This window comes from Athalia rosae, chromosome 1, assembly GCF_917208135.1.
Source record: "Athalia rosae chromosome 1, iyAthRosa1.1, whole genome shotgun sequence".
Taxonomy (NCBI): domain Eukaryota; kingdom Metazoa; phylum Arthropoda; class Insecta; order Hymenoptera; family Athaliidae; genus Athalia; species Athalia rosae.
This window is the reverse complement of record NC_064026.1, coordinates 6,203,469-6,216,411: the sequence shown is the minus strand read 5'-3', so window position 1 is coordinate 6,216,411 and position 12,943 is coordinate 6,203,469. Positions and strand designations below refer to the sequence as shown.

At 41.4% G+C, this 12,943-nt stretch overlaps 1 protein-coding gene across 4 annotated transcripts in view; it reads right to left on the bottom strand.

The window, feature by feature from the left end:
* Positions 1–12,943, bottom strand: part of LOC105688907 (putative uncharacterized protein DDB_G0271606) — a 64,695-nt gene that overhangs the window by 28,427 nt on the left and 23,325 nt on the right. The gene's annotated exons all lie outside the window — the stretch shown is intronic.

Here is a 12,943-nt window from a genome sequence, read left to right as displayed (position 1 = left end):
ACGTATATGGATGTTATCCACATCGCGGAATAGCCGGCTACAAAAGCACCTGAAACTTGGCTAAAATTTACCAACCGGGATTACATTGCGCAGCTAATGAATTTCAATTATGCAACATATCCAAAAGGATTAACTCTCGCGATTCGCCGAATTTGTATACGATCGTTACGTGTATGATTATTCGTTGTGCGGAGGGTACGTGTAACGTCTACCTTCGTATCCGGTAATAATGCGGAATGCACACGAAATGTTTGGAAAATCATCGAACGAACGTTTTTCCCCTTTTGCGCGCACGTATCTCGCACGGGAAATCAAAAATTTTTCCTACGTCGAATTATACTCAAGAGTCGACAAAATCGCACGCCAGATTGATTGGCGATTCCGTGCGCTGTAGCTATGTGTCTAGGGGATATTGAAATTATGAGTTATACATGTGGAGAATAACGGTTTCGTTTATTAATCACCTTGGAATATCGGTTCCGAACAAATTTACGATATTTTAAATGTCATCGCATATTTACGTACTTTCTCTATTTTCCATCGCATATACATAATGTGCGGGTAATGCGATGTGCGAGATTTTATTTTCTGCAAATTTATTCGCCTCAAATGAACTTTCGAAATGAGAAAAAAAAAATAACCAACCGCAAACGAATGATGAAAAATATAATTTTAATATAAACCACTAGAGTATACCAAATTATGTCGCGCGGTTAAGGAAATGAGATTGAATTGAATTTTCGGATACGTTTTAATTAATTAAGGCCGATTTTCTTCTTCGGTATGAATTTTATTTCGCCTATTTAAAGTCGAACTTCATAATTTCCCAGGGGAGATCGATATCTTCTTATACGCCTGTACGACGTCTGAGATTTTTTTCATTTTTCTATATATTCCATATTTTCCAACGAGTTCCGTAATCTACGGCATGCTGGAGAAAGAAAGAAAATCGTCCCCACCCCCACTTTACATTCGCGATCGGGTCAAAGTTTGAAATAAAAATTACTAACGCGCTCTGTAATAACACGCGCGCGTAAAGAAATGCCCGTGAAGATTCTCCACCTTTCGAACAGCCCTTAAATTTATTATCAGAAAAAACGAAAAAGAGAACCATTGAATTTGTACGAATTTAATATTAATATACCTCCCGTACACCGCCACGTACACGAATTCGGGTATTATATTTATTCCCACTCGATAAAAATTCAAAAGGGATATGCATTGGAATATTTTTACCTTATAATTTTTCAATTCCATTCTAATGTTTTTTTTCCCTTTCTTTCGCTTACGTATACATTCATCTCGTGATTTTTTTTTTCATCTCAATTTCGACGAGAGGTGTCGATTATCCAGCGTTCGAGCAGCCCTCGAATTTTTTTTTTTGATTTCCGTACCACGATTTTCCTAAAAGTAATAGAACAAAAAAGCGGAAGAGAGAAAGAGAGAGCGATGCGGGGTGCGGAGAATGAAAAAGCTCATATTACCGATAAACGATATCAGCGATAATTAATTCGTTAATTTGATCAATTTTAACAATTATAATTGTCATTAGGTTGTTGCTGTCGTTGTTATTATTACATAATATATAATTGTATTATAGCGACGCGAATTGCAGTTCTGAAAACAACGCTGCGTTTCGCCTTGATTCTCTGCAATCGGGGGGCCGTTCTGTTAACGATTTCTGTTGCGTATAGGTATACCAGGTGTTACCGATGCAAGTGCGTGTTACCGGGTGCAATGCACGTACGCACATAGCTAAGTAAATAGTAAATACTCGATAAATAACGGTACACATGTACTACATTTTATACAAGAAGCGTAGATAAATCTAGGGGTGCAGTATAGTATACACATGTGTGTGTAACGTTCGCATAGACCTATGTATTGCGAATAAATTAAACATTTGTATGTACAATATACTCGCGTAGCTGCATATACGGTATACGGTACACGTAGCGGATCGTCCGTTTTTGACTTTAAACATGCCGACGAAAATTTGGAAATCGTAGGATTTTAGATCAAAGAACTAATCGTGGGAAAAACCGACGATCAGACGGATTTGAATCGCAACGAGATCTGAAAAATGAAGAAGCGTAAGTGACGAGAGAAAAAAATCACTTCAACGACGAAGAAGGGAACGACTTTACCGGCTGAAAAATCACCCCTACAGATGCGTGCGTAGAAGTATGAAAAATATGTATAAAAAAAGTTGGGAAAAAAAAAGGTTCTCGTTCAACACGCGAATTAAAATATTTAACCGGGCACTCGTCGTCACTTATATATGTACCGTACATATATTGTACGCATATTTGATACGTGTATACATACGGTATGTGAAACGGGAAAGTAATTATGCATATATATATATAAAGTACTTTTGTATAAACGTGAAACGCACGAGACTTATAAAATCGTTGCACGCTCGTTGCTGCAACGCAATTATATGAAAATTGTTATATCGCGTGAATTACGCGTGCATATATTGTCTACATACGCTATAATAAGTTGCGATACGTTAAAACTATTGTTACACACGTGCGTGCGCAATTTAATTAACAATTTTATTATTCGTATCAATTAATCGTGTCATCGAATCGACGAATATACTACGCCTGCGTTACACACCGTAGACGAAAGTTACGATCAAATTAAGTGTATCCGGTTTAGAAAATAGTTTAAAAAATTTACAAAGGGTGAGCTAGTTACGCGTTACAACAACCGCGAAGAAGGTGTATAATAAACGTCGCGGTGCTCCGCGTGAGCGTCGTCGTTTGACTGCATGCTTTTCAACAATCCCTCGAGCGTATACCCCATACCTACCCCCGAAGTATTCCTGGCACATATATATATATCCGTATATATATATATATATACACATATATATGTGTACACACATATATACCAACAGTCCGGTATATATGTACCTTCGTGGAAACGAATGCTTCCGAATAACTACGAAACTCACCGAAGTACCGGTGACTCCGGAGTCCATCGAGAAAACTCACCCCCGCCTCGCGAATACAGGTATAGGTATACACAAATCGCACGTAGGGTCGCGCCGTGCGATGTGTAAGCGAAACTTTTTCTACAATTTTTCTGCATACAGCTGAGGGCATCCGCGGAGGATCGGCGACGACGTAGCTGCAACTTCGCGTCAAATACATTATTTATATCAATCTTCAATTTTTACTCAGCTGCAAGCTCGACATTTTATTCGATGGCAAAAGAATCGTCGCGTATATCCGCGGGCCACACGTCCCGCGAGCGTCAGCTTTCATTTTTCTTTCTCTTTCGATTTCGAGGGGGGGGGAGGGGCGCGCGGCGCGGGAGAGGAGTATAGCCGATATCTCTCCGCACCTCGATATCATCTGCCCCGCGAGCCGTCGAAAGGTTTGCCCTGAATTTTTCTCAACGATAAAAGCGTACCCAGGTCGAAAAGTCACTACGGTGAGGCTCGTACGGCGTGCACCGGAACGAGTACCGCGCCGAGTCTACGAGTCTGAGTCTTATCTGAAGAGGAGGACGACGTAGCGATATTCACACGGACTGCCACCAGCACACCCACGTGCTTCAAATCTCCTCCGCATATGTGTGCGTGAGAAAAAATTTACTCGATGTATATATATATATAGATATACCTACTGGAGTATCCGCGCTCTATATATACGTATATACCTATCTTGGGTATTATGTATGTAGGTATTACACATAGATATGCCCATGTCATGAATAGGTACATATGGTACCAGATAGGAGTCTGTATATGCGTGTAATCCGTAACAGGAGGTGCCGCCGGCCGTCGACGATAATGATGATGATGATGATGACGACGATGGTGGTGATGGTGAGTCAAATATAAATTCAATATAGATCCGTTGCTCCCGATTCGTATTGAGAATAGAAAACAAAAAAAAAAAAAAATCATAGACGATAAATAAGTATGTAAGAAAAAATGAAAAAAAAAAAAAAGGAGGAATGTAGTTACGGAGTACGCGGATGTATTCCAATACGTCGATCGCGTGAAACCAATATCTATTTACTCTGCGTGGAACGGAATATTATATACCTACGTTATGAACATTTTTCTTATTTTTTTTTTTTTTCCTATTCTTTTTTCACGTAATCAGAGTGAAATGTACGCGATGTATTTACGCTGTATAATTTTTCTTGCGCACCGAGATTTCATTACCTCGCGTCGCGAGACGAACGAGAAGAAAAAAAGGAGCGAGCGACCGAGACGACGAGGATTTTTTTCTGCTTCTTTTTTTTCATTTCGGAGCAGTTTTTCTTCGGTCGTCCTGAAATTCTCTGCGTACGTACGATTATCGTATCGTTACCGATCGGCGATCGAATCTCTATGAAAATTTTCAACGACACGTGCGCACGGAAATTCTGGAGTAAACCGTGCGACTCAAGGTGCGTCGGAGGTTGCGGTACGCTTTTTTACATTTTCAAGCTTCGTCGCGTTGTAGACCCGTACAGGAACGGTAGGGATGACGGCTCGCGAAGAGCCAGTCCGGAATTCATGGAATCCGGCCAGAAAACGTGGTCATTTGTTTCCCGGAACGGTGATCGAGTCTCTCGGAGGTTTCGAACCGCTACCTCTTGTTCGACTTGTTGCTGCTGCGGGGTCGGAGCCGAGGCTCATCGTGATTCTGAGGCCTCGATCCGTTTTCCCCGGTCGACTTTTTTACCCCCCCCTCCCCCCTCGATAAACTGGAAAATTTTTTCCCACCTTCGTTCGCTCGCGTTCTACTTTACTCGATTATTCGTTTCTTTCTTCCTTTCCTCTCTTTTATTTTTTTTTCATCTTCAAAACAAAGCTTCGCGCTCGTCGTTTCTCCGAGTAACTCTTTTTTTTCGTAAGTTATAATCACGCATTAAACATTTGATTTATCCGACCAACTTCTGCTCGCACTCGTACAACGGCGTCTACTCGCTTAATATATTTTTCGACAAAAGAGTCCATTCAGCCGTTGCGGTGAAATGCCTGCCGGTCGTACGGCGTGACCCGTGCAACGCACAATGTTTACGTCTGTGTAGAGAAGTACGATGTGACTAACAGTTTTCGGACCCTCTCCGGTCAACCGTGACCGTGGTCAACTAGCGCATGCTGAACCGTGAACCGCAACGCTAAAAAATACGACAAAGAAATTTGAAAATCGACGAAAAAGGAAAATGGAAAAATGGAAAAATGGCGTACGCCCCGTTCGATTGCGGGACGCGATGCGCGTGAAGTGGCCAATTATTTGTGTATCGAGTGTAACGATTTTTTGAAAATTATTTAACTCCATTTTTTTTCAGTGCGTTGGATGCCGACCGCGATTATTCGTACATGTGAAAAATATACAAATCGATGCATATGTGGATATGTGTACAGATACGGGGAATTTTTCGTGTTCACTGTGCATGCGGTGCGATGTATTATGTAATGAGGATTCGTAGACGGTTGTGTAGAAACGTATATATATATATATAACTACCTAGTTGTACATTATAGGTGGGAGAATACGAGGGAGAATATTATTTACGATACACAGTGTACGGCTGGTATACGAACAAATAAATATATAGTTCTGTCAACCTACTTTATAGGCCGCGCCCTAAAAACGTCAGAGTTCATGATAATTCTATAGTCTCATATCGACTGGCGAACGTGGGTGTATTTGGTACGTACGTACACCGTACATAGGTATCTCCACACGTGTACGAAAAAATTAAATTCATATATCTAAGTATCGGGCACAAAGTTACCATGGAAACATGTAACAAAACATTTTATTGCGTATATACGTATACACCTAGGATTTCGACACGCGACCGAACGTTATTATTGTATACCGCCAGCCTTGATGTATAATTTAGCTGTAATTTTGACAATTTCCTTCTTGTTTTTTTTTTCAATTCAATTTACTTTCATTATTTTCACGCAACCACGAAATTCGAGTGGGTCGTTATAAGTTTTATCATCAACAAAAATGCGTTGAAAATATTTGCAGTACGACCGTGGACGAGGTGAGCGAAAGTTTTGGACAACGATGATACGTCACATCTCGATCGGAGTTGGGTAAGAGAAATTTCAGAAGCCATCTATTAATATCGTAGGGGTACAATTTTCCGCACATAGTTCAGCCGCGCAGTTGGCTTTTGAAGGTTTGCTGCATATCGCATTTTGTCGGAGGTACCGCGTGTCTACGTATGTATAATACCACGTTACATTATGTACATTTATGTAAAGAGTAACTTCGAAATGTGGATTGAATTACATACTACCCGTCAATAACACAAGTTGGGTAACACAACCACGCGGAAATTCACTCCGTAGAAGATATACGGTCGCGAGAACGTCAGAGTTATGAAAGATAAGAAATTATCGATAAAAAGAAAATTCGATATTTTTTTTTCATTTTTCAACAGAGAAATATCTCAACCGAAATACGCTGCAGTATGGCGAAACTATACGGATGGAATCGTGTGTGAGAACAAAAAAAAACCAAAGAAAATGAAATTTTCTTTTCGTCGGTCATTGTATATTTTTCGTTTTTTGAGTGACAGTTTTTTTTTGAAAGTTTCACGTTTATTTTGACGAAGGAGAGAGAGAAAGAAACAAAGGTCCAACACAGAGGGCGAAACGAGGAGATTCACCTGCGAGGAAATACGGCACAGAAGGATACGCCGTAGAGAGGCGATCTGCACTCTCACGATTGAAATTTCCTGTCGTTCGTTCCGAAGGCTTTCCATATACATGCCACTTCTATTCAACACATTGAAATTCGAACAGATATACCTACCGGCGCAGTGATAGACGGAAAGACTGCAGACAGACAATACGACCTATAGGTAGATACGTTTACAATTATGTTACATCACCGCGGCATCGGTCGATATCTCCTGGTGCACGCAACCCTGCAACCGGGTTCGATATCCACCTCCGTACCTACATACATATGTACGTATCGGTACATATGTACGACACGTAAAGGACATATTTTACGTACACACACACCCATTCGGTGTACACGTGTAAACAGGTATGCTATGTGCAGAAAATGATGGCCGAAAAAGTTTGGGTATACCTAAATAACAGTCGAAAATTCTTGCCTCACTAAAAGTTAGATAGTGTAGCGAAAGATAAAGATAATCAAATTTCCAAAACCATGTCCGAAGAAAACGCATTTGCCTTTATTTAACTTTTGAAAAAAATTGCTGAGAGATTTTTTTCCAAGATTTCCGACTTGAGATTTCAAAAATACGGTTCCGGGCCGGAAAAAAAATCGCAGATTTCCTTACAAAAAGTAAAATAAAGGTGAATTCGTCTCGTCGAAATTACAGATCGTCTTGAATTTTTGATTCGATGTTCGGGACGAGAAATTTTTTTTCTGTTGTTCCCAAAACTTTTGGCGGTCGTGCAGTGTACGCTTTCAGGGTGCACCTGCTGTTGCAGTTCTTCGAGTTCAGTTCCGCGTTCGCTTTTCAAACCTTCAAAAATGGAAGGAAAGGAGAAAAGAGGGAAGGGGGGAGGGGGGGTGGAGGTAAAGAAGAAGGAGCAAAAAAACAGAAGTCGAGAAGAAGCCGGCTTCTGCAGCAGACAGCAACTCTCCACCCCCCCGTAAGCGTACACGTAGTACGTACATCCGTGCGGAGGTGAGTAGCTGGTATAACATGAAAGAGATGCGTCGCGTATACAAAGCGAGCGAAATATGGTTCAACGAATCTTGACATTTTAAACGGATGAAAAAATGGCTGCAGAACTTTCTCTAAGGTTGCAGGTATCTATTCGGAATCCGTAAAAGTCTGTTTCCCATCCACTTCGTATACTAACAATAAAAATCTTTGTTGGAACAAAATTTTCCCATGACGGTCCGTGTACGTACGCGTAAGTTTCTTTCACACAAGATCTCCACTCGATATAGTTTTCCAAACGGACGAGAACGCGAGGGGGCCATGTGGACGGTGTCAAAATTCAAGTTAATGGCTGTGTTTCAAGTCCCTCCCCCCTCCTTCCTCCGCCCTCCTCTCTTTTCTCATCTCGTATTGTGCGGTGAGAGCGGCACTTTTCTCTTCGCCCATGTTTTTTTTTTTTTTTGTTTTTTCTGTTTTTGATCCGTTTTTTTTTTGCGTTTCTTGTTTTCAAAGAATGGCTTTTGTTCCAGAGATAACTGTTGCGGCGGAAAAGTTTTCGAAAAATGGAATAAAAACGAACGACGGAGCAAGACGAATGTGTGCGTATGTTTTTTTTTTAGTCTAGATGCAGGGATGACAATCGGCGGAACAGGTGAGTACAGATCACCGTGTAGTGTGCGAATCATGTAGAGCGCGTTTTGCATGAAGGTGGCGAAGGGTTGGGGCATAACCGGAACTAGTAAAACTTCTGGAGGAAAACCTTATTTCCGAAGAGTTTGAGGGGTGAGTGCAGCGAGAGAATTATAAGGGTTGTTGCGTCGAGTGTATATACGATATATACACGTATACATATACAGCGGGCAGCTTTAACGCGATATATACATAAACGCCTGCAGTACATACATAATGCATAAACGTAGGGTGTTAAAACGCGCGGGGGGGGGGGGGGGGATGTTTGAAACAAAATCCTAACTAACCCTATTTAAAATCAGTTTGAAAAGTAAATTGGAAAAAGGTAATAAATAGAGTGAAGTTGAAATAAAAGAGGTGAGCGGTCGAGGCGATGTTGGCACGGGTTCGCGGGGGTGGAGGAGGAGGAGGAGGCGGAGGACGAGGACGAGGGGGTGGGTGTCTGCATCGGGGATAAAAGGGAGTTTGGGTTGCCTATAAGGGATAAAAGATGGGGACGTAACAATGGGGCGGCGACTTAATCAAGAGTTTATCCCGACGGCGGCGACGAAAGGTTTAGATTCATTTTAGCGCAAGAAAATTTTCTTATCGTTCCGAGATAAGCTCTATAGCCTCGTCGACGGGAATCCCCGCGTCCTTTCGCTCGTCCTCGTCGAGATTCGTCGAGTTATCCTCAGCGCCGGGGAACGGAGGAAATAATAAATTTCGAAATTTGCACCCCCGCGGTTTTCCGAAATTCGTTCACTGCCAAGGAGTATGTCGTACGACGAACGGGATACGTCCCGATGCGGATTCTTCGTCTCGTTCATTCGGTGGAGTTGTTTGTTTTTTTTTTTTTTTTTTTTTCTCCGCAAGCCCGTTTAAAATATGGAACGAAGCGGAGAGACGGACTTCGGCTCGCGAATCCTATTCCCCTCATTGTTCGGGGAGTTAACGCGTCCGCGGAGAAGCCGTTGCTGCGGTACGTGTAGGATCGGGGTCGCAAAAAGGGGTAGAGAATGAAGGAAGAGAAGCTCCTGTTTCAACCAAAGTCGGATCCGGTAAGCCCCGTGGCCGCCACGTCCCGTTCACGGGTACGAGTTACGGCATTATAGTGATATATTGCCTACCCGCGCCGTAAAAAAAACGAATGAAATAAGAACAATGAAACAATAATAAAAAATAAAAGGTAAATAAATCAAATTTATCTTTTTTATTTCCGCATTTAATGCTCCCCTCCCCCCCCGAACAGTACGAAAAAGCGCGACGTAATTCGCGTTTATTTTTCCCGACATTTAACGCACTATCCCAATTTATAATTAATCGATTACAACCTTGTGATATTTTCTTCTTTTTTTTTTAGAAAGGAAAACGATCGCTGGTTCGTCAAAAAATTTGAGTTGCCTTTATTGCCGAACAGACATTTTTGGACCCTCGAAAATTTTCGAAATATATTCTTGATCGTTATCGAAAGAGGAAACATTCTATACTCGCGTTAGATTGATCGATCATTCTTTTATTCCTGCGTGTTACCTTCGCTTATCTTTTAATTTTTTTATTTTTCCCCAATTTCTTTATTCTTTTTTTCATTGAATTTTTATTGATTTTTTTTTTCTCTTCGCGAATCGTTGTTGCGAAAGGAGCGTCGGTCGGCGATAGAAAAATAAATTATATTATACGCACACGTTATACCTGAACCGCGAGAATGGCACGCGGGGGTCGAGTTCAACGACATTTGTGTACCAGAGATCTTTTATAATATCTGGTGTATGCCGTGTAGATTATGTGCGCATATATTACGTAGATAAATGTATTATACATACATATATACATATATGTGTGCTATAATCGCGTATCTTATATAGCTTTATACTACGTACAACTTCCAATACGCGCACACCTATGTAATTATTCTCGGTTCTTTTATTCTCTTTTTTGTTTTTGTTAAAAAATTTTTTGTTTCCTCTTTTCAAGGCACGCCAAGTAACATCTGACCTTTGAAAATTAATACATCGACTGGATGGTGTCGTTTATCGTACGTTAGATCCGCGAAGTCCTTTTTACGGCGTTCTACGGTCGAACAAAAAATTCCAAATCGGTATAAATAAACCCACGGTGCGTTCGACGGTCCTCCGTCAAGAAACTCCACGACAAAAAGATATCCGGATTTCGGAAGATGTGTAGAAAGAAAAAAATGAGAAATTTACGCATCGTACGTACCGACGACGACTCGAGCGAAGCTCACTCGATTATTTCGAGCGACACGCGAACGGGGTGCGTTACGTTACGTTACGCGGATATCAGCTGCTCGGAACGACCGCGTCAACGTCGTCGTCGGTGAACCTATAATATCGTTAACAATAATTAGCTGTATGGATGTGTACCGGGAACGCTGGAGGCCCCCCCCCTCCCCCCTTCCCCCCGATTGTATACAACAATTAGGTACATACATCTACGTACCTACCACGCAGCAGACATTTACGCGTACAACGTAGCGCCGTGTAACTGTCCCAGTTTTAAATTCCCTCGGGGATAATTCGAGTGCCGATGTGGCGGAGTATTACGTCGTTTGATTGAAACGCACTAATTGCCACTTCAGAGGTCATCATCGTTATTTTATATATTTGAGCACATTATTTGTAAGCCAACCGATAAGTGTGTATACGCAAAATATATACCTACACTGGGTGCGTAGATCTGCTACGCAGCGCAGGTATCTCCGCCGAAGATTGAATGAAAGTTGCGCATTAGAATCCGTATGGGTGAATACATCCGTACGGGGTACGGTGGACACGTGTACACACGTTGCACAGGTATTTATATAAAGGAGAGGCGAGGGGCCGTTTCTAAAATTATTACGTAACGCTGCGTGTTTCGGTAACGGGGAACCATTATACGGGAACGCCGCTGTAAGTGCGACAAAAGAGAGGAGGAGACGAAAAAGGGAAAGGGACACCCTGTTCGGTCCATGGGTCAAAAAGTTACGCAACGCAATTAGTTTATTCAATTTTTTCCTTTATTTTTTTCCCTTTCCTTTTTTTTTTTTTTTCTCTCCCCCTCAACGCCGTCTCCGCCGTTAACGCGAGACCCGCGTAGCATTCTTTCCCATAAATTACCATTAACGATATCAGGAATTACTTTTCTTTCATCGTCGAAAATATTTCCATAATATTTGTACTCTGGTGTACGATTATTTTTCCTTGGGATTGATCGATTAGAATTGGGCAGAAATGTGCAGGAGTGAAACGAACGAAAAAGGGACACCTACGCGAATACCTTATAGGTCCACGGATTCCCGCGTCAGAGGGGCGAAATACGATAGGAAACAGTATCTCGAAATTAGATTAAAGAATTTTTTTTTCTTAATTTTCTGGCACCGAAAATCGCAAGAATCGATTCTCCGGTGTGAAAATCGAGTTACGGGAGATCCGTAGCATAACCAATTATAACTCAAGAAGTTTGAGATTACGGATAGCCGGACTTTTATCTCCACCTTGTATCAACGTATACGAGACAATCGCGCAATAAATATATGTATATACGTACGATACTTATTCACACACGGGCGCGTGTTTACCTCCAGGCCACGTGGGTATAGCGGCGAGATATTTGCGTTATACACGCGGATTACGCCCGTTACGAAACTTGACAGCCGGGCGCGTTGTCAGATTTTACGTTGAAAAATGAAAGGAAAACAAAAGACGCTTTTTCGCAAACGCGCCGAAAAAATATATTAACAAACTAAGAAAAAAAAAATAAGAAAAAAAGAAACGAGGAATAAAATACGAGGTGTAACGCACGTAACACGTACAGCGTGCTGTGATACGATTTATTAAGGATTCGCGATAAATCGCGATCCTCGGATGCCGTGATTCTTGTAACTATCGGTACACAGCAGTTCATCGGTTTTAAAACTTAGCAAATTTTCGGATCATCTTACGAACGATGAATTTTGCGGAAAACTTTTTCCTTGTCGCGATTGACGCTACGAATCGCTCTTCCGATCTCTCGTTCTCTAGTTTTTTCAATTTTTTTCGTTGGAACGTTCGAAGGTTGATCACTCTCGACAGGTATAATATAAATTTAGCGGATCCGATCGTGAGGGTAAAATTGAAAGAAGGTGAAGAAAAACGTAGCGGCGTCGACGACGACGGTTATAATTTCGCGACGTAACCCGGGCATAACTTATACCTCTATGCTACAATCGTATAGTATATGAAATAGGTCGTTTGGATTCTATAACAATTACAAGTGAGCTTAACTATAAATTCTTAAGCTCAGTGTGTCTCGGTACACTAGGTACTCGAGATTTCACAGAGTTTCTGGGTCTCCCTAAGACTCTTAAGGAATTCTCTTTCTTCACCTACTTCCTGCTAATTCTTCTTCCACTTCTTCCACCTCTTTTCCTATTTTCAAGCACGAGGAAAAAAAAAAAAAAAGAAATACGGACGAGAAAATATAAAATAGAGACGGAAAGACGTCGCGAATTTTCCTCCGCTGTATGAAATACAAAAATATTATACGCAGAAGTATTCTAATACAAGGGGTATAAAAAATTCGTTACGAATAGGGTGCTCAGAGGATGAAAAGTTGAACTTTTTATCAACCCGACCACCGACTGAAAAAGGGCGAAAGTTCGGACGAAGAAAAA